Consider the following 25885-nt stretch of genomic DNA (forward strand, 5'->3'; position numbering starts at 1 on the left):
CGAATCTCTGGAACAGTTCGGAAGCGAATGCCACGAAGTCTTTCCTTCATCTTCGGAATCAAATCAGAGTCACAAGAACTCAAGTCCGAGGAGTCTGGTGGACGGTACAGTACTTTCCAGTCCCATTGACCGAACAGAGCAGCCACAGCTCTTGCGCTGTATGCGGCCGCGCAGTGTCGTGCAAAATGATGGGTGGATTACGCAGAAAGTGTCGCCGCTTCTTTCGCAAAGCTGGTCGCAAGTGATGCTCCAAAAACGAACAGTAATACTGGGCATTGACGGTCTGCCGTGGAGGAAAGTAATGCGTTAGGACAACACCATCACAGTCGTACACGAGGATCATCATAACTCTCACCATACTGGGGCTCTGACGCACTTCCGACTTTCGCGGCCACCCATAATGCTTTGCGAAAGAAGCGGCGACACTTTCCGCGCAAACCACCCATCATTTTGCACGACAATGCGCGGGCGTATACAGCGCAAGCTGTGGCTACTCTGTTCGGTCGATGGGACTGGGAAGTACTGTACCATCCACCATACTCCCCGGACTTAGAGTCCTTATGACTTTGATTTGATTCCGAATATAAAGGAACCACTTCGTGGTATTCGCTTCCGAACTGTTCCAGAGATTCGACAGGCAGTACACCGCTCCATTCGCACCATCAACAGAACAGGCTCTGCTAACGGTATACTACGCCTCCCACATCGCTGGCAACGGGTTCTACACAACGCTGGTGACTACTTTGAAGGACAGTAACAGGTGCAAACCTGTACCTCTTTTATATCGGTTGTGAATAAATAGTTACCACTATATAAGTTCCAACCCTCGTAACACGATCTACTCACGCCTGCCGTGTATGGAAGGCACTTTACAAATCCTAATTTGCCGATTTCACCCTTTCTGAGTAAAACTAATTTCCGACTTTTCCTGGTTTCTGAGTCCGCTTTGATGGTGTGGCAATTTACTGCAGAGTCAGTTCTTATGTAGGTATCAATTTGTTCGTGCTTCGGACTTTCCACAGACGTGAAGATGTTTCGATGAAGAAATTCACACGAAGCATTAAAACGGGAATGAAAGTTTTTACAGGCGTTAGCCGATCTCCATAAGGGATCGAAATCTGCTGCTCGGACGTAAGGACGAAACGGCGCAACTCTTTCGTCATCAACGTTTTTGGTCTTTTGGCTGTCTCCTCACCAGGTCAGAAAAAATATCAGGAATATTTTTACTATTTAAGTACCTAAGCAGCCACTAGCGTTTTTCACTGTTCCAGTCTTCGTATGTCGGAGGCCGGCCGTACTGGCCGAGCGGTTCTAGGTGCTACAGTCTAGAACCGCGCGACCGCTACGGTCGCAGGTTCGAATCCTGCCTCGGGCATGGATGTGTGGGATGTCCTTAGGTTACTTAGGTTTAAGCAGTGAAACGTCCCCTTTCAACAATTATACATGACTGTGCTTAAACTGACACACAATATTTTTTAGCGCAACGCAATCTGGCTTTCAGAAATCCCTACAAAGGAATGGCCCTGACTAACATTAACCTGTACCTTTCACAAATCACTTACCTCACAAAAATCTTCGTTACTCAAGCTACTGCAATACAGCGAGCGCCACTACTGCCAGCTAAATAACAGACTCAAACTACAGAAGGCACTAACTACTGATAGGCATAGTTAGCAATTGAAAGATGTTAATAGAGAACAAACAATGTATTTACCTTAACAGTCATAATATATATAGTAGTTCATGACATCCAGTGTTTCAAATTTCAAAACTCCGCCATCTCTCTCCCCACATCCACCACTGCTGGCGGCTCACCTCCAACTGCGCAACGCTACGCGCTGCTGTTAACATCCAGCTGCCCAACACTACAATGGCAGACAACAATGCTAACTAGCCACAGACTGCACAGAGCACAGCCAGTGATTTTCATACAGAGCGCTACGTACCGTTGCCAATAAGAAAATATAAACAGCCTACTTACAGTAGTTCTAAGTTCTAGGGGACTGATGACCTCAGCATTTAAGTCCCATAGTGCTTAGAGCCATTTGAACCATTTGTATGTCGGAGCCAAAGCAAGTGTTAATTTTTTTTATGCATAATATATTTAGAAAACTAACGTTTGTGGAAATTTAAAAGGCAAAAATTTTTTTAAGGTGCGCATTTTAAACAATGTACCCTAGGTAGTCTGAATGATGTACGTGGATTTTTGATAAGTAATGTAACGCATATTTTTTTCTGAAAACAGCTTGCTTTCATTAGGATTTCAGTACACCATGTTATTCCCCGCCCTTTTGGCTACAAAACCACATTTTTTCAACATAATCTCCGTTCAATGCGACGGTCTTATGCCGACCTACTAGGAGAGCCTGTATGCACGTATGGTACAACTCTACTGGTCGACGTTAAAGACAACGTCTTTCTGCATCAATAACCTCTGAATCATTCACGTACTGCCTCCCGTGGAGTGCATTCTTTATTCAGCCAATAAATAGAAGGTGCAAGATACGGGCGTAGCATGCATCCCAGCGGGCAGACAGCTTTGACTATGTGGTGTCACCGCCAGACACCACACTTGCTAGGTGGTAGCTTTAAATCGGCCGCGGTCCATTAGTACATGTCGGACCCGCGTGTCGCCACTGTCAGTAATTGCAGACCGAGCGCCACCACACGGCAGGTCTAGAGAGACGTACTAGCACTCGTCCCCAGTTGTACGGACGACTTTGCTAGCGACTACACTGACGAAGCCTTTCTCTCATTTGCCGAGAGACAATTAGAATAGCCTTCAGCTAAGTCCATGGCTACGACCTAGCAAGGCGCCATTAACCAATTCTAGAGAGAGTCTAACTTTGTAAGTAGGCTGTTTAGGTTTTCTTATTGGTAACGCCACGTAGCGCTCTGAAAATTGTAATTGACACCAGTTCATCAAATTAAGTAACGTGTAAGTTACATTTCACTGCACACTTTTCTGTTGGTCATAGTATATGGACAATATGTGAGAAGTAGGGACTGTTAGTGTTTACATGTGTGTTAATAATTCAGCAAGGGACTGGATAACAGCATTGCTGGTTCTAAGAACAATTCCAAAAACTTTGTGAGTGCACAAGTGGTGGTTATGGACTTGCTATATTAACTGCAAGACTCTTCACTGGTGATTGTGCACCCGCACAGTCACAACAGATGGCTGCTGGTCATCTCTACAAGGACTACAGTGGGCCTGTCCACAATTTCTACAAGGACTGCAGTGGGTCTGCACCTCTGGTGGCCCACCAATACCACAATATCTACCAGGACTACAGTGGGTCTGGTCTGTGATGACCTAGCTACCAATATTCTTCAAAAGTCCGAATGACTCTGCTGTGGGTTTGCTCTGTTGTGGCCCATTACCTGTCTGCATGTCAAGAGTCAGCACTGTCTTTCCGTTGGAAGGACAACATTACTTCTTCAAGACTGCATGGAAATCCACTACTTCTGTGTGCAATTTCTTTTACTAATGAGACTTTGTGAAAAACAAAAACTGTAATTACTATTATGATGAATGATCAGGACTGTCTTTATGGACTGTGAGAAAATTTTAGCTTTTGAGCAACATTGTATTAATAAGTATGTGCATTTGATATCTTTGTTATTGTAATTATGAAATTTTTTTTCAAATCATTATTCGCCACTGCCCAAAAATATTTTCTAAAATTTTTTGTGGGGAGCATGGGGGCTATGTAAGTAGGCTGTTTAGCTTTTCTTATTGGTAACGCCACGTAGCGCTCTGTATGAAAATCACTGGCTGTGCTGTGTGCAGTCTGTGGCTAGTTTGCATTGTTGTCTGCCATTGTAGTGTTGGGCAGCGGCAGCTGGATGTGAACAGCGCGTAGCGTTGCGCAGTTGGAGCTGAGCCGCCAGCAGTGGTGGATGTGGGGAGAGAAATGGCGGAGTTTTGAAATTTGTAAGACTGGATGTCATAAACTGCTATGTATATTATGCTTTTTCAACACTATTAAGGTAAATACATTGTTTGTTCTCTATTAAAATCTTTCATTTGCTAACTATGCCTATCAGTAGTTAGTGCCTTCCGTAGTTTGAATCTTTTATTTAGCTGGCAGTAGTGGCGCTCGCTGTATTGCAGTAGTTCGAGTAATGAAGATTTTTGTGAGGTAAGTGATTTGTGACAGGTATAGGTTAATGTTAGTCAGGGCCATTCTTTTGTAGGGATTTCTGAAAGTCAGATTGCGTTGCGCTAAAAATATTTGGTGTCAGTTTAAGCACAGTCTAATTGTTCTAAGGGGACGTTTCAACTTGTATCATCAAGAATGCTGTATACAAATGATGGATTAAAGTTAAGTATTCCAGCAGCTACGTACTTTTCTTTATAGCATTCAGTACGTATCCTGTTTCAGACTTAACGCAAGCCGGCGTGAGTTGACGCGTGCCCTTTCGGCTTCCTCGCCTTGTGTCTAGACTGTCTTGTCTAGACACAACAGACTACCCCCACTCCTGTATCAGTGCGTCACCACGACCAATCCGAGACGTCCAGTTGTGCAGCTAGGTACTCGACTGCGATCTCACGGTCACCTCGAGTGGGAGCATCCGCCCGTTCCAATATTGCAAGAGTCACGGCTGTGAGCGGCCGGCCAGCGCCTGGAAGATCGGATAGGTTTGCACGACCTCGTTGCGATGATGATAGACGCCCAACGACTCACCGTGCTTTTGTTCACTGTCATGTCTCCGTAGATATTCTGCAGGCACCTATAAATATCTACGATGCTCTGGTTTTCCGCCAAAAGAAAGTCAATGACAGCTCTCTACTTAGAACGCATCTCCTTCACAGACGCCGTTTGAAGGAAACGTACAGCGGCGACGCCTATCGGAACTTCGTGGAACTATAGTTGTCGAAGCGGGAGTATTCCACGACGTCCCACAACGAATTCCGCATCTTTTCAACTGAAACTGGCCGAGAAAAAAAAATTGTTGAATTACTTACTGAACGTTCCCAATATGGATAATTTTAGGAATAACGAAATTTTACAAAGAACTTATAACGATATGTTTACGTAATGTGTATACATAAACAAACAGTTATAAATGTCCCCGTTCGTAGTCGCTAATTATAACAATATGTTTACTTTTGTGCTGTAACATATGGCTATAATCATCGGTGGAAACATATTTGCGAACGCCGACTGTGTGCGGCTGTTTCTTGTTGGATGGTCTGATCAGTCGGAAGTTGCATTGCAGAGGAGAGTAAATGCCTATTCAAAATATAATTATTTTGGATAGCTCAACATGAATTTCCTAATGGACCGTAGTTTATCATGCATTTACCAGTAGAATATGGCGCGGAGAATATATTTCGCCGCATGCAACTTCCGTCCGAACTCGACGAAAGAATTCGTGACTGTGAACTCTCTATTTGGCAGAAACATATAGAAAATTAAATAATTTCATGAAGAAGTGAGACATAGATTCTATAGTAAATGAATAGTCCATACACCAGTTCCATTTAACTCTGAATTTATGGCAATTAATAGACGAACTTAGCTTGCAATGAAGGATTTAACATGGATGCCGTTTTGACTGGCACTTCTCTTAATGAAAACAATTCCTTTGACGTTTTCACATACACGTCGCGCAATAAATCTACTGCTAGGCACTTTTAGTATTACACATTTACTTTACACTAGAACAATATTATTTTTAACAATAATAATACGGCGGCAAGACATGCGCGTCCGACACAAGTTACAGGAGACAAGAGAAGAATGAGTAACTGTTCATCGAGAATATCTCGTACCTCAAAAAAAATGTGTAAAAGTGTTCTTCTTCTGTCCGTTTTTCGCGCCGCGGTTTTCAAAGTCAATAACTCACTGCATCTCTGACGGCGCTTCGACAATAAACAAGTTACGTCACAGGTCGTTCACCTTTTACATTCTCGCAACATTATTTGCTAACTGTAGCTGTTGCCGAGCGATTGCTCGATTAGTGAATGATTTAAAATGATAAGGCAATCGCATAATGTTACAAACTGTATTCTATACCGTTTTAAAAAAGACGCAAACAATATTATATACTATTTATGGCCATTTACGGTTCAAAAGTAATACGGTAGCGTAAGCTATACTTGGCAAGCTCGAGCCAGCGGAAACGGACAAACAGTAATCTTCACTAATGGGAAGACAACGTTCATACTCTCACGGATGGACTCTTCAAAGTCAGTTAAATGGGTTTTGGATTAAACAACAATTGCCTCTTCCTAGATTCCTCTTGAACACACTGTATAATTTTCAAATAGCTTTCCTTTTTCTCATCTTTTACAAAATGCAACTCTAATGATATGTAAGAACCTCCAGAGTAACTGCGGATTGTGAAAAACTGGAGAAAGTGCATCACTGCCTATTGAAAGGCAGCATCCATCAACATAGTTTCTTGCTGCATACGTATTGTAGATTGGAGTCTGTGGTGTCACCGCCAGACACCACACTTGCTAGGTGGTAGCCTTTAAATCGGCCGCGGTCCGCTAGTATACGACGGACCCGCGTGTCGCCACTGTCAGTGATTGCAGACCGAGCGCTACCACACGGCAGGTCTAGAGACAGATCCTAGCACTCGCCCCAGTTGTACAGCCGACGTTGCTAGCCATGGTTCACTGAGAATTACGCTCTCATTTGCCGAGACGATAGTTAGCATAGCCTTCAGCTACGTCAATTGCGCACGATCTAGCAAGCCGCCGTATTCAATTGATATTGAGATTCTATTAATGTATCATCAAGAGCGATGTTCTACAAATGTGGATTAAAGTTAAGTATTCCAGAAGCTACGTACTTTTCTTTATAGCATTCATTACGTATCCTATTTCAGACCTCACGCCAGCCTGCGTGAGTTTAAGCGCGTGCCTTTCGGCTTCCTCTCATTGTGTCTAGGCTGTCTTGTCTAGACACAACAGAGTCAGTTCAAAAGAACACCATGACCGTTTCCACAACATTATTAAGGACAAAGGCTTCGTCTTTTGCAGTCGTTACATCCATCAGCTATCACGACTGAAGGCCTTACACGCCAATAACGGCAATTATATAAAAATTTAGAAACATGCTGTAGAACAGTAAATACAAGCAAAGGTTAAATAAAAGAAACAAGGAACGGCCCACCACACGGGTGCAATAAGATGATGACAACCTTGTAACACAACCCTTACACTGCTAGATCTATTCCAGAAGGCGACCGGAACTATTAACTAGACATGCATAACCTTTAATGTAGGCATTACAAGGTATGGTAATAAATAATACTATAACAGAACACAAGGACCAGTGACAGACGGTGCTCTAGGAATCGGCCTCTGAGAAGGTATGGCAGGAAACACTTTCGCAAGCGATGAGATAGGCAGCCAAGAGTTGCCCTCACTTCACAAGATGGTAACTCAGACTGGTGGCAGTCTAACGAATGACTAATTATAATCTCGCCGAAGCTACCTGACGTCCAATAAACCAAATGCAAGAATGGACCTGCACTACGCCCCCAGAATACTGTGCTTAGAGCGCCCGGAACTACACTCCTGGAAATGGAAAAAAGAACACATTGACACCGGTGTGTCAGACCCACCATACTTGCTCCGGACACTGCGAGAGGGCTGTACAAGCAATGATCACACGCACGGCACAGCGGACACACCAGGAACCGCGGTGTTGGCCGTCGAATGGCGCTAGCTGCGCAGCATTTGTGCACCGCCGCCGTCAGTGTCAGCCAGTTTGCCGTGGCATACGGAGCTCCATCGCAGTCTTTAACACTGGTAGCATGCCGCTACAGCGTGGACGTGAACCGTATGTGCAGTTGACGGACTTTGAGCGAGGGCGTATTGTGGGCATGCGGGAGGCCGGGTGGACGTACCGCCGAATTGCTCAACACGTGGGGCGTGAGGTCTCCACAGTACATCGATGTTGTCGCCACTGGTCGGCGGAAGGTGCACGTGCCCGTCGACCTGGGACCGGACCGCAGCGACGCACGGACGCACGCCGAGACCGTAGGATCCTACGCAGTGCCGTAGGGGACCGCACCGCCACTTCCCAGCAAATTAGGGACACTGTTGCTCCTGGGGTATCGGCGAGGACCATTCGCAACCGTCTCCATGAAGCTGGGCTACGGTCCCGCACACCGTTAGGCCGTCTTCCGCTCACGCCCCAACATCGTGCAGCCCGCCTCCAGTGGTGTCGCGACAGGCGTGAATGGAGGGACGAATGGAGACGTGTCGTCTTCAGCGATGAGAGTCGCTTCTGCCTCGGTGCCAATGATGGTCGTATGCGTGTTTGGCGCCGTGCAGGTGAGCGCCACAATCAGGACTGCATACGACCGAGGCACACAGGGCCAACACCTGGCATCATGGTGTGGGGAGCGATCTCCTACACTGGCCGTACACCACTGGTGATCGTCGAGGGGACACTGAATAGTGCACGGTACATCCAAACCGTCGTCGAACCCATCGTTCTACCATTCCTAGACCGGCAAGGGAACTTGCTGTTCCAACAGGACAATGCACGTCCGCATGTATCCCGTGCCACCCAACGTGCTCTAGAAGGTGTAAGTCAACTACCCTGGCCAGCGAGATCTCCGGATCTGTCCCCCATTGAGCATGTTTGGGACTGGATGAAGCGTCGTCTCACGCGGTCTGCACGTCCAGCACGAACGCTGGTCCAACTGAGGCGCCAGGTGGAAATGGCATGGCGAGCTGTTCCACAGGACTACATCCAGCATCTCTACGATCGTCTCCATGGAAGAATAGCAGCCTGCATTGCTGCGAAAGGTGGATATACACTGTACTAGTGCCGACATTGTGCATGCTCTGTTGCCTGTGTCTATGTGCCTGTGGTTCTGTCAGTGTGATCATGTGATGTATCTGACCCCAGGAATGTGTCAATAAAGTTTCCCCTTCCTGGGACAATGAATTCACGGTGTTCTTATTTCAATTTCCAGGAGTGTAGAAGGAATACCACCAGAGTAGAAGAATCACAAACAGCCTACAATCAAGAAAGCTGTCAAAACTACACGCCTTACCGGACAGCAGCGGCAAGGCGAGGAAACGTACTCTGCCGTTACATACACTAACCCCAGGGCAGGTAACTGGTGCGTTAGCGGCCACCAGACAGAAAAAATACCTCTCGTTGACCTTAACAATTTGTAACAAGTTGAACGCAGTAAGTAGCAATAAGAAGTCGAGGAAAGCATTCCCCAAGCACTCCACTCGCTGCTCTTCGTCTCGCCGACACTACGAGCAACAACACGAACCCAAGTCACTGGAGAATCGCGAGATGTCACAGTGGTGGACGTTTCACTACTTGGATTGAAATGAACTCATCTTAAGGGGCTCCGGAACGCCCTATACTTGCAATGTTAAAATAACGCTTATAAATTACATCTTTCCTCACAAATTATTTGAGGTAGGAAGTTGAACTTTTTACAGATTATTTATTGGATTGGTTGGTTGGTTGGTTTGGGATAGAAGACCAGACAGTGTGGTCATCGGTCTCATCGGATTAGGGAAGGATTGGGAAGGAAGTCGGCCGTGCCCTTTCAGAGGAACCATCCCGGCATTTGCCTGGAGTGATTTAGGGAAATCACGGAAAACCTAAATCAGGATGGCCGGACGCGGGATTGAACCGTCGTCCTCCCGAATGCGAGTCCAGTGTCTAACCACTGCGCCACCCCCTCGGTATATTTATTGGAATATGGGCTACAACTTAACACAGGGATTTTACAAAATTTTAGTTCAGTTATTAAAGATGATTTTTTTTCAATTGTAATGAAAATTCACAACATTTTTTTGCAATTTTTTATTTATATATTCAAAAATATACAGTTTTTTTGGAAAAAGGCTGTGTTAAATTATGCAGAAGGTACCGTGTAACATTTACTGAAAGTTTTAAACAAATATGTTTGCAAGATCCTTAGAAAACATGTAATTAGTATGAGAAAATAAAAGTTTTGGAAATCGAGCGACAAAGATTGGATTAACTTTTTAGTGTATTCCAAGTACATAGGATGGATTATCTTCATCCTCTGCAAACTCCTCCTCCAGCTTCCTCTTGTTCCTCCTCCTGTTTACTCTTGCTTGTATTTCTAGACTCTTTACAGCCCTGTCTGCAGCCCGAAGGCGTTCCTTGTCTAAAGCAAGCATCGCTCGTACCATGTTAGAATGTTATTATTTACAGTAATAACACATACCTTTGGCTTTCCAACATTTCTCCTTTTCTTAAAAGCCTTCAGAGGATTTCTAATAACTTTACTTTTACTCATTATTATACTTCAACAAAACAGAGACTCAAGAAACAGAATTAATTACGAATATTTTCGAGATAACGACAGAGTAAATGAACATGAAACAATCGACAATCACACCAGCGATATATATTGAACCATCACAGGTTAGCCACAACACATACTTTATCTCACATCACTAAAATGTACCTGATGAACACGGACGTTAATAATGACACCATTTGACAGCAGTTTAACAGCGCCACAGTGGGTCACGCCCATGTAGAACACATTTCAAAATCAATTTAAAAATAGTTGTAGTCTTCGGAATTGAATAAATTATATATCTATTAAAAGGTAATAGTCTGCACATTCAGAAAACGCAAAAAAGTAAAAATTGAACTTTTCATGATTTTGAGCCTTTCCGGAGCTCCTTAAAGCGTGCTGGAACCGGATTACGACGAGGTCGTGCACGCTCGTGACCACAGCCCTTCCATCCGGCAATCCGGCGGTCCCGGCGTGTTCCGGCACTGTGCAGACCTGGCTCCTCCTGAGTCCCCAACCAAACTGCCACACTCACCACACGGAGAAACAACGACTTCGCCCCAAAGATAGGGCGACAGTTACTACATATCGATACCCGCCGCTGCTGCCACTAGCGGACAGGCAACACTTGCGAAACGAGTGGCGCCAGTCAAAATGAGAAGAAGACAAACAACCGCAACCATGCCAACTAAAGGATACTGTCTGCCGCCAACAGAAGGCGGAAACCTACAAACAGCACCAACGCAAGCCACAGCACGGCTCAATGATCGTCGCTCCCTATGTAGGTCGACGACAACAAAATATTTTCCCATTCAGTTATTGTCTGTTCTACAAGATTATGGAATAGGAGGCAAACTTTTGCAAGCAATTAAAGGTCTTTACATGGATACTCAGGCAGCAGTTAGAGTTGACGGTAAATTGAGTTCATGGTTCAGAGTAGTTTCAGGGGTAAGACAAGGTTGCAACCTGTCTCCACTGTTGTTCATATTATTTATGGATCATATGTTGAAAACAATAGACTGGCTGAGTGAGATTAAGATATATGAACACAAAATAAGCAGTCTTGCATATGCGGATGACTTAGTTGTGATGGCAGATTCGATTGAAAGTTTGCAAAGTAATATTTCAGAGCTAGATCAGAAATGTAAGGACTATGGTATGAAGATTAGCATCTCCAAAACGAAAGTAATGGCAGTGGGAAAGAAATATAAACGGATTGAGTGCCAAATAGGAGGAACAAAGTTAGAACAGGTGGACGGTTTCAAGTACTTAGGATGCATATCCTCACAGGATGGCAACATAGTGAAAGAACTGGAAGCGAGGTGTAGCAAAGCTAATGCAGTGAGCGCTCAGCTACGATCTACTCTCTTCTGCAAGAAGGAAGTCAGTACCAAGACTAAGTTATCTGTGCACCGTTCAATCTTTCGACCAACTTTGTTGTATGGGAGCGAAAGCTGGGTGGATTCAGGTTACCTTATCAACAAGGTTGAGGTTACGGATATGAAAGTAGCTAGGATGATTGCAGGTACTAGTAGATGGGAACAATGGCAGGAGGGTGTCCACGATGAGGAAATCAAAGAAAAACTGGGAATGAACTCTACAGATGTAGCAGTCAGGGCGAACAGGCTTAGATGGTGGGGTCATGTTACACGCATAGGAGAAGCAAGGTTACCCAAGAGACTCATGGATTCAGCAGTAGAGAGTAGGAGGAGTCGGGGCAGACCGAGGAGAAGGTACCTGGATTCGGTTAAGAATGATTTTGAAGTAATAGGTTTAACATCAGAAGAGGCACAAATGTTAGCACTGAATAGGGGATCATGGAGGAACTGTATAAGGGGGGGGGGGGGGGGGCTATGCTCCAGACTGAACGCTGAAAGGCATAATTAGTCTTAAATGATGATGATGATGATGATGATCAGAGGAGAAAGTCTGTGACTGAAATTTCGTGAGATGATCCGGCACCAACGAGAAATGCCTTCCTTTTAATGATATCCACCTCAAATCCTGTATGATGTCCGTGACACTCTCTCCCCTATTTCTCAATAATTCAAAACGAACTCCTCTTCTTTGAACTGTCCCGATGTACTCCGTTAATCCCATCTGGTAAGGATCCCACACCGAAGAGCAGTATTCTAAAAGAGGATGGACAAGAGTAGTGTAGGCAGTTTCTTTAGTAGATCTGCTACAGCTTCTCAGTGTTCTGCCAGTGAAACGCAGTCTTAGCTTTGCCATTTGCTGTGTGTCCTTTTTGATTTAAGCTATTCGTAATTGTAATCCCTAAGTATTTAGCTGAATTCACAGCCTTTATATTTGACTGATTTGTCGTGCAAGCGAAGTTTAACGGATTCCTTTCAGAGCTCATGTGGATGACCTCACATTTTTCATTATTTAGGGTCAGATGCCAATTTTTGCACCGTACAAATATTTTTTCTAAATAGTTTTGTACTTTTTGATCTTATGATGACTTTACTAGTCGATAAACGACAGCGTCATCTGCAGAGAGCCTAAGACGGCTGCTCAGATTGCCTCCTAAATCGTTTATATAGATAAAGAACAGAAGAGGGCCTATAACGCTACCTTGACAAGCACCAGAAATAACTCCTGTTTTGCTCGATCATCAGTTACTACGAACTGTGACGTCTCTGCCAGGAAGTCACGAATCCAGTCACATAACTGAGACGATATTCCATAAGCACTGAATTTAATTTGAAGCCGGCTATGAGGTACGGTGTCAAAAGACTTCTGAAAATCTAGAAATACGCAATCGGTTTGAAATCCCTTGTCGATAGCACTCAACACTTCGTGTGAGTAAAGAGCTTGTTGTATTTCACAAGAATTGAGTTTTCTAAATCCGTGTTGACGATCTGTCAATAGACTGCTCTCTTCGAGGTAGTTCATAATGCCAGTTCCAAAAACCTGCTGGATATCGACGTTAATGATACGGCCGTGTAGTTTAGTGGATTGCTCCTGTTGTCTTTCTTGAATACTGGTGTGACCTGTGCGAGTAAAGGAGTTTTGCTATTTGGGGAGCAAAATAACTGATGATGGTCGAAGTAGAGAGGATATAAAATGTAGACTGGCAATGGCAAGGAAAGCGTTTCTGAAGAAGAGAAATTTGTTAACATCGAGTATAGATTTAAGTGTCAGGAAGTCGTTTCTGAAAGTATTTGTATGGAGCGTAGCCATGTATGGAAGTGAAACATGGACGGTAAATAGTTTGGACAAGAAGAGAATAGAAGCTTTCGAAATGTGGTGCTACAGAAGAATGCTGAAGATTAGATGGGTAGACCACATAACTAATGAGGAAGTATTGAATAGGATTGGGGAGAAGAGCAGTTTGTGGCACAACTTGACCAGAAGAAGGGATCGGTTGGTAGGACATATTCTGGGGCATCAAGGGATCACCAATTTAGTATTGGAGGGCAGCGTGGAGGGTAAAAATCGTAGGGGGAGACCAAGAGATGAATACACTAAGCAGATTCAGAAGGATGTAGGTTGCAGTAGGTACTGGGAGATGAAGAACCTTGCACAGGATAGAGTAGCATGGAGAGCTGCATCAAACCAGTCTCAGGACTGAAGACCACAACAACAACAACTGTGCGAGTAATTCGTATACAGTCCGGATCGGAATACTTGCTTTTATGCCGGCCGGTGTGGCCGAGCAGTTCTAGGCGCTACAGTCTGGAACCGCGCGACCGCTACGGTCGCAGGTTCGAATCCTGCTTCGGGCATGGATGTGTGTGATGTCCTTTGGTTAGTTAGGTTTAAGTAGTTCTAAGTTCTAGGGGACTGGTGACCTCAGCAGTTAAGTCCCATAGTGCTCAGAGCCATTTGAACCATTTTTGAACTTGCTTTTATTAACTTACTTAAGCTGCCGCACCACTCAGACAATATCTACTTCTAAGTTGTTTGTGTGCCATCAGCGATCGCCTAGTTTATCTTTCCTAATTGCGGCTAGTGATCTTTGTCAGAGAGGTTAGTAAGCGCAGGGGGAGAGTCTTTGGAGGGGTGTGTAGTAGAGACTCGCGCCTCGGGTGTCAATGCGAACGCTCATTGGCATTTGTGTTTGGCACGTTACAGCGAGTAGGTTGCACGGTGTGTGCCTTTAGCGGGAAGTAGTGGCCTGTATGAGGAAGTAAACACTCCCGGCCTGGCTGGAGAGGAAAGAGTAAGCTGTACGCCGTCGCTTGTGTAGGTTTCAGTGCGGGCTGTTGGCACGGTGCAACGGGCGAATTGCAACCCGTAAGGAATCAAGGAATGACGGCCTCGGTATTTGCGTGAGACACACAGGCGGTATTCGTTAGAGGCTACCCATTCCGGTTTTGCTATGTCAGCATTGAAATCAGCCAGCCTGCTGCTACGTTGTTGTTGTTGTTGTTGTGGTCTTCAGTCCTGAGACTGGTTTGATGCAACTCTCCATGCTATTCTATCCTGTGTAAGATTCTTCATCTCCCAGTACCTACTACAACCTACATCCTTCAGAATCCGCTAAGTGTATTCATCTCTTGGTCTCCCCCTACGATTTTTACCCTCCACGCTGCCCTCCAATACTAAATTGGTGATCCCTTGATGCCTCAGAACATGTCCTACCAACCGATCCCTTCTTCTGGTCAAGTTGTGCCACAAACTTCTCTTCTCCCCAATCCTATTCAATACTTCCTCATTACTTATGTGGTCTACCCATCTAATCTTCAGCAGTCTTCTGTAGCACCACATTTCGAAAGCTTCTATTCTCTTCTTGTCCAAACTATTTACCGTCCAGGTTTCACTTCCATACATGGCTACACTCCATACAAATACTTTCAGAAACGACTCCATGACACTTAAATCTATACTCGATGTTAGCAAATTTCTCTTCTTCAGAAACGCTTTCCTTGCCATTGCCAGTCTACATTTTATATCCTCTCTACTTCGACCATCATCAGTTATTTTGCTCCCCAAATAGCAAAATTCCTTTACTACTTTAAGTGTCTCATTTCCTAATCTAATACCCTCAACATCACCCGACTTAATTCGACTACATTCCATTATCCTCGTTTTGCTTTTGTTGATGTTCATCTTATATCCTCCCTTCAAGACACCATCCATTCCGCTCAACTGCTCTTCCAAGTCCTTTGCTGTCTCTGATAGAATTACAGTGTCATCGGCGAACCTCAAAGTTTTTATTTCTTCTCCATGAATTTTAATACCTACTCCGAATTTTTCTTTTGTTTCCTTTACTGCTTGCTCAATATACAGATTGAATAACAACGGGGATAGGCTACAATCCTTACTCCCTTCCCAACCACTGCTTCCCTTTCATGTCCCTCGACTCTTATAACTGCCATCTGGTTTCTGTACAAATTGTAAATAGCCTTTCGCTCCCTGTATTTTACCCCTGCCACCTTTAGAATTTGAAAGAGAGTATTCCAGTCAACATTGTAAAAAGCTTTCTCTAAGTCTACAAATGATAGAAACGTAGGTTTGCCTTTCCTTAATCTTTCTTCTAAGATAAGTCGTAAGGTCAGTATTGCCTCACGTGTTCCAACATTTCTACGGAATCCAAACTGATCATCCCCGAGGTCAGCTTCTACTAGTTTTTCCATTCGTCTGCAAAGAATTCGTGTTAGTATTTTGCAGCTGTGGCTTATTAAACTGATTGTTCGGTAATTTTCACATCTGTCAACACCTGCTTTCTTTGGGATTGGAATTATTATATTCTTCTTGAAGTTTGAGGGTATTTCGCCTGTTTCATACATCTTGCTCACCAGATGGTAGAGTTTTGTCAGGAGTGGCTCTCCCAAGGCCGTCAGTAGTTCCAATGGAATGTTGTCTACTCCGGGGGCCTTGTTTGGACTCAGGTCTTTCAGTGCTCTGTAAAACTCTTCACGCAGTATCGTATCTCCCATTTCATCTTCATCTACATCCTCTTCCATTTCCATAATATTGTCCTCAAGTACATCACCCTTTTATAGACCCTCTATATACTCCTTCCACCTTTCTGATTTCCCTTCTTTGCTTAGAACTGGGTTTCCATCTGAGCTCTTGATGGTCATACAAGTGGTTCTCTTATCTCCAAAGGTCTCTTTAATTTTCCTGTAGGCAGTATCTATCTTACCCCTAGTGAGATAAGCCTCTACATCCTTACATTTGTCCTCTAGCCATCCCTGCTTAGCCATTTTGCACTTCCTGTCGATCTCATTTTTGAGACGTTTGTATTCCTTTTTGCCTGCTTCATTTACTGCATTTTTATATTTTCTCCTTTCATCAATTAAATTCAATATTTCTTCTGTTACCCAAGGATTTCTACTAGCCCTCGTCTTTTTAGCTACTTGATCCTCTGCTGCCTTCACTCCTTCATCCCTCAAAGCTACCCATTCTTCTTCTACTGTATTTCTTTCCCCCGTTCCTGTCAATTGTTCCCTTATGCTCTCCCTGAAACTCTCTACAACCTCTGGTTCTTTCAGTTTATCCAGGTCCCATCTCCTTAAATTCCCACCTTTTTGCAGTTTCTTCAGTTTTAATCTACAGGTCATAACCAATAGATTGTGGTCAGAGTCCGCATCTGCCCCTGGAAATGTCTTACAATTTAAAACCTGGTTCCTAAATCTCTGTCTTACCATTATATAATCTATCTGATACCTTTCAGTATCTCCAGGGTTCTTCCATGTATACAACCTTCTATCATGATTCTTAAACCAAGTGTTAGCTATGATTAAGTTGTGCTCTGTGCAAAATTCTACCAGGCGGCTTCCTCTTTCATTTCTTAGCCCCAATCCATATTCACGTACTATGTTGCTTTCTCTCCCTTTTCCTACACTCGAATTCCAGTCACCCATCACTATTAAATTTTCGTCTCCCTTCACTATCTGAATAATTTCTTTTATTTCATCATACATCATACATTTCTTCTGCTACGTTGTGCGCAGTTATTATTTGCTTGTGCAGACTACGAAAGTGTGTGCCACTTCCTCAAGAGTCTTCCGCTATCGTCAACCGCTCTAGTTAGTCGTTAAGCAGTATGAATTGCCTGACTGTGCTCATTGATTTGATCTCTGTGTCGGCTCAGTCTGCCCCTCCCTATACTAAGATATTTTATGCTCTGTTTCTTTAACTTCACGGAGCGAGTGTTTGCTGTGTGCGATTTGCCTAGCGTGTTGGTATCTCACGTGTGTTCGTTTACTTAGATGCTGGGGCCGCGAAATTGTATTTCAGTAACAAAATATTTCCTTGGGGCGTCAGCTTATTAAAGTGGGGCCAGCATAATTCAGTTTAGGTTCTCATTTCTGTTATTATTGCGTTTAATCGTCAGTACCGGCTGGTAACTGAATGTTTAAGACTGTTGCAGACTTATGGACACTCCCACGCTAAACTGGCGGTTTGCGAGCCGGCTGTAGTGTACCGGCAAGGTTACGTATGAACGAAATGTGAAGCGGCTCGCACTGATTTAGAGTTGAAAACCATATCCTCAGTTATTTTACTGCCGATTGTAATTACGAGGGAGAGTCAAATGAAAACCTTAAATATTGTTCAAAATATTATTTATTGTGCAGAAGTGGTACAAAGCTGTATCAATTTTCAACATAATCTCCCCCACGCTCAATGCAAGTCCTCCATCGCTTACAAAGTACATAAATTCCTATAGAAAAAAATTCTTTAGGTATTCCGCGTAACCAGTCGTGCACCGCGTGACGTACCTCTTCATCAGAACGTAACTTCTTTCCTCCCACTGCGTCTTTGAGTGATCCAAACATATAGAAATCACTTGGGGCAAGGTCTAGTGAGTGTGGTGGATGAGGAAGACACTCATAATGCAGATCTGTGATTGTTGCAACTGTTGTACGGGCGGTGTGGGGTCTAGCATTGTCATGTTGCAAAAGGACACCTGCAGACAGCAATCCACGTCGGATTGATTTGATGGCAGGCCGCAGATGATTTTTTTAGGAGATCTGTGTATGATTAACTGGAGACAGGGGTCCCTCTAGGTGTGTAATTCTCCAAAATGACGCCTGTTTCGTCCCAAAGGAGAGTCAGCATAACCTTCCCTGTTGGTGGTTCTGTTCGAAACTTCTTTGGTTTTGGTGATGAGGAATGGCGCCATTGCTTGCTCGCTCTCTTTGTTTCCAGTTGGTGGAACTGAACCCAGGTTTCATCCCCAGTAACGATTCTTGCAAGGAAGCCATCACCTTCTCGTTCAAAGCACCGAAGAAGTTCTTCACAAGCGTCAACACGTCGTTCTCTCATTTCAGGAGTCATCTGCCGTGGCACCCATCTTGCAGACACTTTGTGAAACTGGAGCACATCATGCACATGCGGTGTGCTGACCTATGACTAATCTGTAAACATGCTGCAATGTCATTCAGTGTCACTCGGCGGTTTTCCTTCACTATGGCTCCAACTGCTGCAATGTTCTGTGGAGTCACAACTCGATGTGCCTGACCTGGACTAGGAGCATCTTCCACTGAAGTCACACCATTTGCGAACTTCCTACTCCATTCGTAGACTTGCTGTTGTGACAAACATGCATCACCGTACTTAACCTTCATTCGTCGATGAATTTCAATACGTTTCACACCTTCACTATGCAAAAACCGAATAACAGAACGCTGTTCTTCCCTGGTGCAAGTCGCAAGGGGGGCGCCATCTTTATACTGATACTGCGACGGTGTGTGTGTGTATCTGCACTATGCTGCCACCTACAGACCATTATACATGCTGTGTGTAGCAAGCTTACCAACTTACAAGATGACAGTGTGAAATTTCGATTTGTTATTACAAATTTAAGACTTTCATTTGACACACCCTCGTAATAACTGTGGAAACTTTAAAGTCTACATATTGCTGTGATTCCTTTGTTAAGCCTTTTGCTTCTGTTTAAAGTGTCTTGTTAATTACTCAGTCAAATACCCTGTTGTCAAATGGTCTGTGTTTAAGATAACCCTTCAGGCCTGTTTCAAAATTAACTTTTCGAGTACTAGTTAATTATTGAGTTTTTAATTGCATTTCTTTAATTTGCCCTTCAGGCATAGTTGGTTGTAGTTGCTATTTCTTAAAATCAGCCCTTTAAGCTTTAGTGGTTATTGTTTGCTGTTTCTTAAAATCAGCCCTTCTGGCGTTTGTTTTGGGAATTTATTGTATTTCCGTCGTTGTTTGTTTTTTATGTTATCCCCTCCGGCTGTGCGTGAAAAATTTTATCTAGCTAGATTGTTACCAGTCTTGTTAAAATAACTCTTAAACCAGAATGAGATTTCCATTCTACAGCGGAGTGTGCGCTGATACGAAACTCCCTTGCAAATTAAAACTGTGTGCCGGACCGAGACTCGGACTCGGGACCTCTGCCTTTCGCGGGCAAGTGCTCTACCACTTGTCTCTTTCCCATGCCACTGTCTTCTTCTCTCCATGCATAAGAGAGCGCGAATGTGTTAGCATGCCAAATTTTTTTGGAAAAATGTTAAAGGTGCTGCGGAACGTAAAATGAGTCATTTGAACAGGAATATATTCACCTTTTGTGCTCTGATTGGATCATTTTTCCGCTGGTTCCCTTCTTCCCTGCCACAGCAGGGAATGTCACTCATATGAAAATAACTTCACAGACCAGTAAAATTTTTGTAGTATACTTATGTGAAATTGAGATAACGCGAAACTTGGGCGCTGATGACCCCGCTGTTTAGCGCCCGTAAACCTCAGACACACACACAACGCGAAACTAATTTTAGATCTCACACCGGATTTCCATGCTTTACAACATGGAGTTCCCAGAACCCTTCTTATGATAACGAAGACACTTTACAGCACATTTCTCCTTACTACGTCACTTTATAAACCACATTTCCGTCCTCAGGCCGCATCTTACGTGCGTGTTTTACTTGTATAAGTAGGGCAACTTTGAACCTCCGTATCTTGGAAACGAATAAAGATATCAACATTTTTTTAGTTTATTCGAGATCGAGATCTTAGGAATATGTCTGAAAAATTACAGCCTTCGCTGTATGCAACAGTCTTGGAAAACGCGACTCGATAACGGATAAAGATGTTTGAAAACGGGAAATTGTACTTCTAGATAGGTGCCTAGAGAATACAGCGTTAAAATTTTGACAATTTTCTGCAGTTAGTTATTTAGTTGCTGCTGATGGCTGTTTAACGATTATTTTATTTGAGTATGCATGGCTAGAATTGTCTTAGAATAATCATATACACTTCAGTGTATTGAACATTTACATGTTTCATGACAATTTATTTATTACCTTTTAAATGAAAATATGTTTAATATTCTTTTGTTATTTACTTCATACCCAAGAGGACCATTTCAGTTGAGATCTTGAAATCCTTCGTAAATGTTTATTGTGTATTCTTGTTTTTCTGACATGTTGTAATCTTATACTACCCCACTATGTGTCTGTTCAAAGGAATGACATCTAATCTAATTTAATCTGTGACAAACCAAGTAAGAGTTTGACAGTTGACTGATGATCTCCACTTAGGGCGAGCAATTTTCATGACTGAACTTTGTCGATGGCAGCTACCACGCATCATCCCACTTAAAAAGGGTACCGTTTGCGAAATCTGAAAGACTGATACTAGAAAGGAGCATTTCTATTATTCCACTATTAAATCAATTAGAAAACGTAGAGGATTTGGTTATAGTCAATGTGAAAGTATTTATTCACTTATTTAGTTAATTAGTTACATGTTCCAAGGACCATTTGAACGATTCTTTTATTGAAATTATAAGGAACGAATCAGTTTGCAGGATCTGTGCACTTGATTAGAGTTAACATTAATGAGCACATTATTATTTTTAGACCTTCTCATGCAACTAAATCTTTTTTTACTGGCTAGAAATTTGGCAATGGAGTAGACGGAACTGTCCAGTAGAAATTATTTTAAATTAAATTTAAAACTTGCTTCGCTACCTGTCAAATATTTTATGTTATTGAGCAAATGATCAAAAATTTTTGTTGGTGCATATTGAACTCTTTTCTCGGACACTGACAGCATTAAGAATAAGTAATGAAGGGAATTTTTTTTTACTTCTAGTGTTGCAGGTATTGACATCACTGTTCTTCTCAATTTGTAATGGATTACTCATGACGAACTTCATTAGAGGATATATGTGTTGTGATGAGGCAGTTAAAATGCCTAGCTCCTTAAAGATACACCTACATGACATGCTCGCGTATCATGTCATTTCTGGAAACCCAGAATCTACTCCATAGGAATCAACATGGATTCCGGAAACAGCGATCGTGTGAGACCCAACTCGCTTTATTTGTTCATGAGACCGAGAAAATATTAGATACAGGCTCCCAGGTAGATGCCATTTTCCTTGACTTCCGGAAGGCGGTCGATACAGTTCCCCACTGTCGCCTGATAAACAAAGTAAGAGCCTACGGAATATCAGATCAGCTGTATGGCTGGATAGAAGAGTTTTTAGCAAACAGAACACAGCATGTTGTTCTCAATGGAGAGACGTCTACAAACGTTAAAGTAACCTCTGGCTTGCCACAGGGGAGTGTTATGGAACCATTGCTTTTCACTATATATATAAATGACCTAGTAGATAGTGTCGGAAGTTCCATGCAGCTTTTCGCGGATGATGCTGTATTATACAGAGAAGTTGCAGCTTTAGAAAATTGCAGCGAAATGCGGGAAGATCTGTGGCGGATAGGTACTTGGTGTAGGGAGTGGCAACTGACCCTTAACATAGACAAATGTAATGTATTGCGAATACATAGAAAGAAGAATCCTTTATTGTATGATTACATGATAGCGGAACAAACACTGGTAGCAGTTACTTCTGTAAAATATGTGGGAGTATGGGTGCGGAACGATTTGAAGTGGAATGATCATATAAAATTAATTGTTGGTAAGGCGGGTGCCAGGCTGAGATTCATTGGAAGAGTCCTTAGAAAATGTAGTCCATCAACAAAGGAGGTGGCTTACATAACACTCGTTCGACCTATACTTGAGTATTGCTCATCAGTGTGGGATCCGTACCAGGTCGGGTTGACAGAGGAGATAGAGAAGATCCAAAGAAGAGCGCCGCGTTTCGTCACAGGGTTATTTGGTAAGCGTAATGGCGTTACGGAGATGTTTAGCAAACTCAAGTGGCAGACTCTGCAAGAGAGGCGCTCTGCATCGCGGTGTAGCTTGCTGTCCAGGTTTCGAGAGGGTGCGTTTCTGGATGAGGTATCGAATATATTGCTTCCCCCTACTTATACTTCCCGAGGAGATCACGAATGTAAAATTAGAGAGATTCCAGCGCGCACGGAGGCTTTCTGGCAGTGGTCTTCCCGCGAACCATAGGCGACTGGAACAGGAAAGGGAGGTAATGACAGTGGCACGTAAAGTGCCCTCCGCCACACACCGGTGGGTGGCTTGCGGAGCATAAATGTAGATGTAGATGTAGACGCCTGTTGTGAGCACCACATATTTCTCTCACTGTTCGCTTTTGTGTTACCAAAACTTTCTTTCTGAGTGACAAGTTACCCCAGAAAATTGTTCCGTAAGACATTTTTATTGAGTGGAAAAATGCAAAACGTGTCAGGAGGCTCACAAATTTCTTTCCAGAATTAGCAGTTATACAAAGAGAAATTGTACAGGGTGGTGCAAAAGCCACTGGACAGTTTGTTAGTAGAAAACAAAAACAACAGCAATATGTCGTACAGTATGAATTTTTTACCTATTAAATTGTTATTACCCAATGGTGATAATTACGCCTTGTCAAGTTGGTGTACAATGCAATGATAAGCGAAACAAATAAACAGATAAGTGAATTGCTGAAAGCGTGATCTGTGAGACCTGTTTTCAGCTGTAGTTTTCCGAATTGTCGCGATGTTAACGAAAGAAGAAAGGATTTTCGTGTTGAAAACATTTTATAAAAGTGGTGCTACTACAGTTGTTAATGAATGATGAAGAAACTTTATATCAAAACCACCGTCTAGACGAACAGTGTACGACATACGATATAGATCTGAAGAACAAGGATTTGTTATGAGTGCACCAAGATCTCAACAACAGTCACAACTGATGAAAATGAATCGCTGGTGTGTTTAGCTGTGACCCAAAGTCCGCGAAAATCAACCAGACGTTTAGCAACAGAGCTGGATTTATCAAGAAGGACCATGCAAAGAATGTTACACTAATAGATGTTTAAAGTTTACATTTTCCGTTTACGACATGGGTTACTTGAAGATGATTCAGATTGACGTCTTCAGTATTCAATGAACGGTGGATGAAGCCCAACCAATAGGCATTACATGCATTGATCAAAAATGATAGTGCACTGAGAATGGCTAGTTTCTAGCTGAAATCTAGATTTTCCAATAAAATTGATAGCTGAAATCTATTATTTACAAGTCAAAATAACAGTCGCTGCATGCAAGAGCCTTCTGAATGGAAGGTAACCTAATGCTATATGAGGATATTGAAACGGTAATACAGTATGTATAGGGAGATGAAAATGTAACAGTCATGGGGGACTGGAATGCAGTAGTAGGGGAAGGAGTAGAAGAAAAGGTCACAGGACAATATTGGCTTGGGACAAGGAATGAGAGAGGAGAAAGATAAATTGAGTTCTGTAATTAAATTCAGCTAGTAATAGCGAATACTCTGTTCAAGAATCAGAAGAGGAGGAGGTATACTTGGAAAAGGCCGGGTGATACCGGAAGGATTCATTAAACTTCCTGGCAGATTAAAACTGTGTGCCCGACCGGGAATCGAACTCGGGACCTTTGCCTTTCGCGGGCAAGTGCTCTACCATCTGAGCTACCGAAGCACGACTCACGCCCGGTACTCACAGCTTTACTTCTGCCAGTACCTCGTCTCCTGCCTTCCAAACTTTACAGAAGCTCTCTTGCGAACGTTGCAGAACTAGCACTCCTGAAAGAAAGGATATTGCGGAGACATGGCTTAGCCACAGCCTGGGGAAGGCAGGAGACGAGGTACTGGCAGAAGTAAAGCTGTGAGTACCGGGCGTGAGTCGTGCTTCGGTAGCTCAGATGGTAGAGCACTTGCCCGCGAAAGGCAAAGGTCCCGAGTTCGAGTCTCGGTCGGGCACACAGTTTTAATCTGCCAGGAAGTTTAATATCAGCGCACACTCCGCTGCAGAGTGAACATCTCATTCTGGAAACATCCCCCAGGCTGTGGCTAAGCCATGTCTCCGCAATATCCTTTCTTTCAGGAGTGCTAGTTCTGCAAGGTTCGCAGGAGAGCTTCTGTAAAGTTTGGAAGGCAGGAGACGAGGTACTGGCAGAAGTAAAGCTGTGAGTACCGGGCGTGAGTCGTGCTTCGGTAGCTCAGATGGTAGAGCACTTGCCCGCGAAAGGCAAAGGTCCCGAGTTCGCGTCTCGGTCTGGCACACAGTTTTAATCTGCCAGGAAGTTTCATATCAGCGCACACTCCGCTGCAGAGTGAACATCTCATTCTGGAAACATCCCCCAGGCTGTGGCTAAGCCATGTCTCCGCAATATCCTTTCTTTCAGGAGTGCTAGTTCTGCAAGGTTCGCAGGAGAGCTTCTGTAAAGTTTGGAAGTCAGGAGACGAGGTACTGGCAGAAGTAAAGCTGTGAGTACCGGGCGTGAGTCGTGCTTCGGTAGCTCAGATGGTAGAGCACTTGCCCGCGAAAGGCAAAGGTCCCGAGTTCGCGTCTCGGTCTGGCACACAGTTTTAATCTGCCAGGAAGTTTCATATCAGCGCACACTCCGCTGCAGAGTGAAAATCTCATTCTGGAAACATCCCCCAGGCTGTGGCTAAGCCATGTCTCCGCAATATCCTTTCTTTCAGGAGTGCTAGTTCTGCAAGGTTCGCAGGAGAGCTTCTGTAAAGTTTGGAAGTCAGGAGACGAGGTACTGGCAGAAGTAAAGCTGTGAGTACCGGGCGTGAGTCGTGCTTCGGTAGCTCAGATGGTAGAGCACTTGCCCGCGAAAGGCAAAGGTCCCGAGTTCGAGTCTCGGTCGGGCACACAGTTTTAATCTGCCAGGAAGTTTCATATCAGCGCACACTCCGCTGCAGAGTGAAAATCTCATTCAGGATTCATTAAGATTACATCATGGTCAGACAGTGATTCCGAAATCAGATACTGGACTGTAAGTCGTACATAGGAATTTAGGAATACAGAAATACAAATAGGAAATAAATAGGAAGTGCAGGGAAGCTAAGACGCAATGGCTGCAGGAAAAATGTGAAGACATTGAAAAAGAAATTATTGTCGGAAGGACTGACTCCCCATATAGGAAAGTGAAAACAACCTTCTGTGAAATTAAAAGAAAGTGTGGTAACATTAAGAGTGCAACAGGAATTCCACTGTTAAATGCTAAGGAGAAAGCCGATAGGTGCAAAGAGTGCATTGAGGGCCTCTATGAGGGGAAAGGTTTATCTGATGTGATAGTAGCAGAAACAGGATTCGGTTTACAAGATCGAGCATTAGAATTTAAAAGAGCTTTGGAGGACTTGAGATCAAATAAGGCATGTAAGGTGGCGTGGTCTCCTGAACTTCATTACTTACATATCCCGTCCTAACAGTCATATTCTGCACATCAAGATGCTTCATTCGAACCCAGACTCGATAAGGTAATGTTGTATGAATTCATGTAAGCGATATGCAAATCTAATAAGTAAATCGCAAGTT

The sequence above is a fragment of the Schistocerca cancellata genome, chromosome 10 (genome assembly GCF_023864275.1).
Source record: "Schistocerca cancellata isolate TAMUIC-IGC-003103 chromosome 10, iqSchCanc2.1, whole genome shotgun sequence".
Taxonomy (NCBI): Eukaryota; Metazoa; Arthropoda; class Insecta; order Orthoptera; family Acrididae; genus Schistocerca; species Schistocerca cancellata.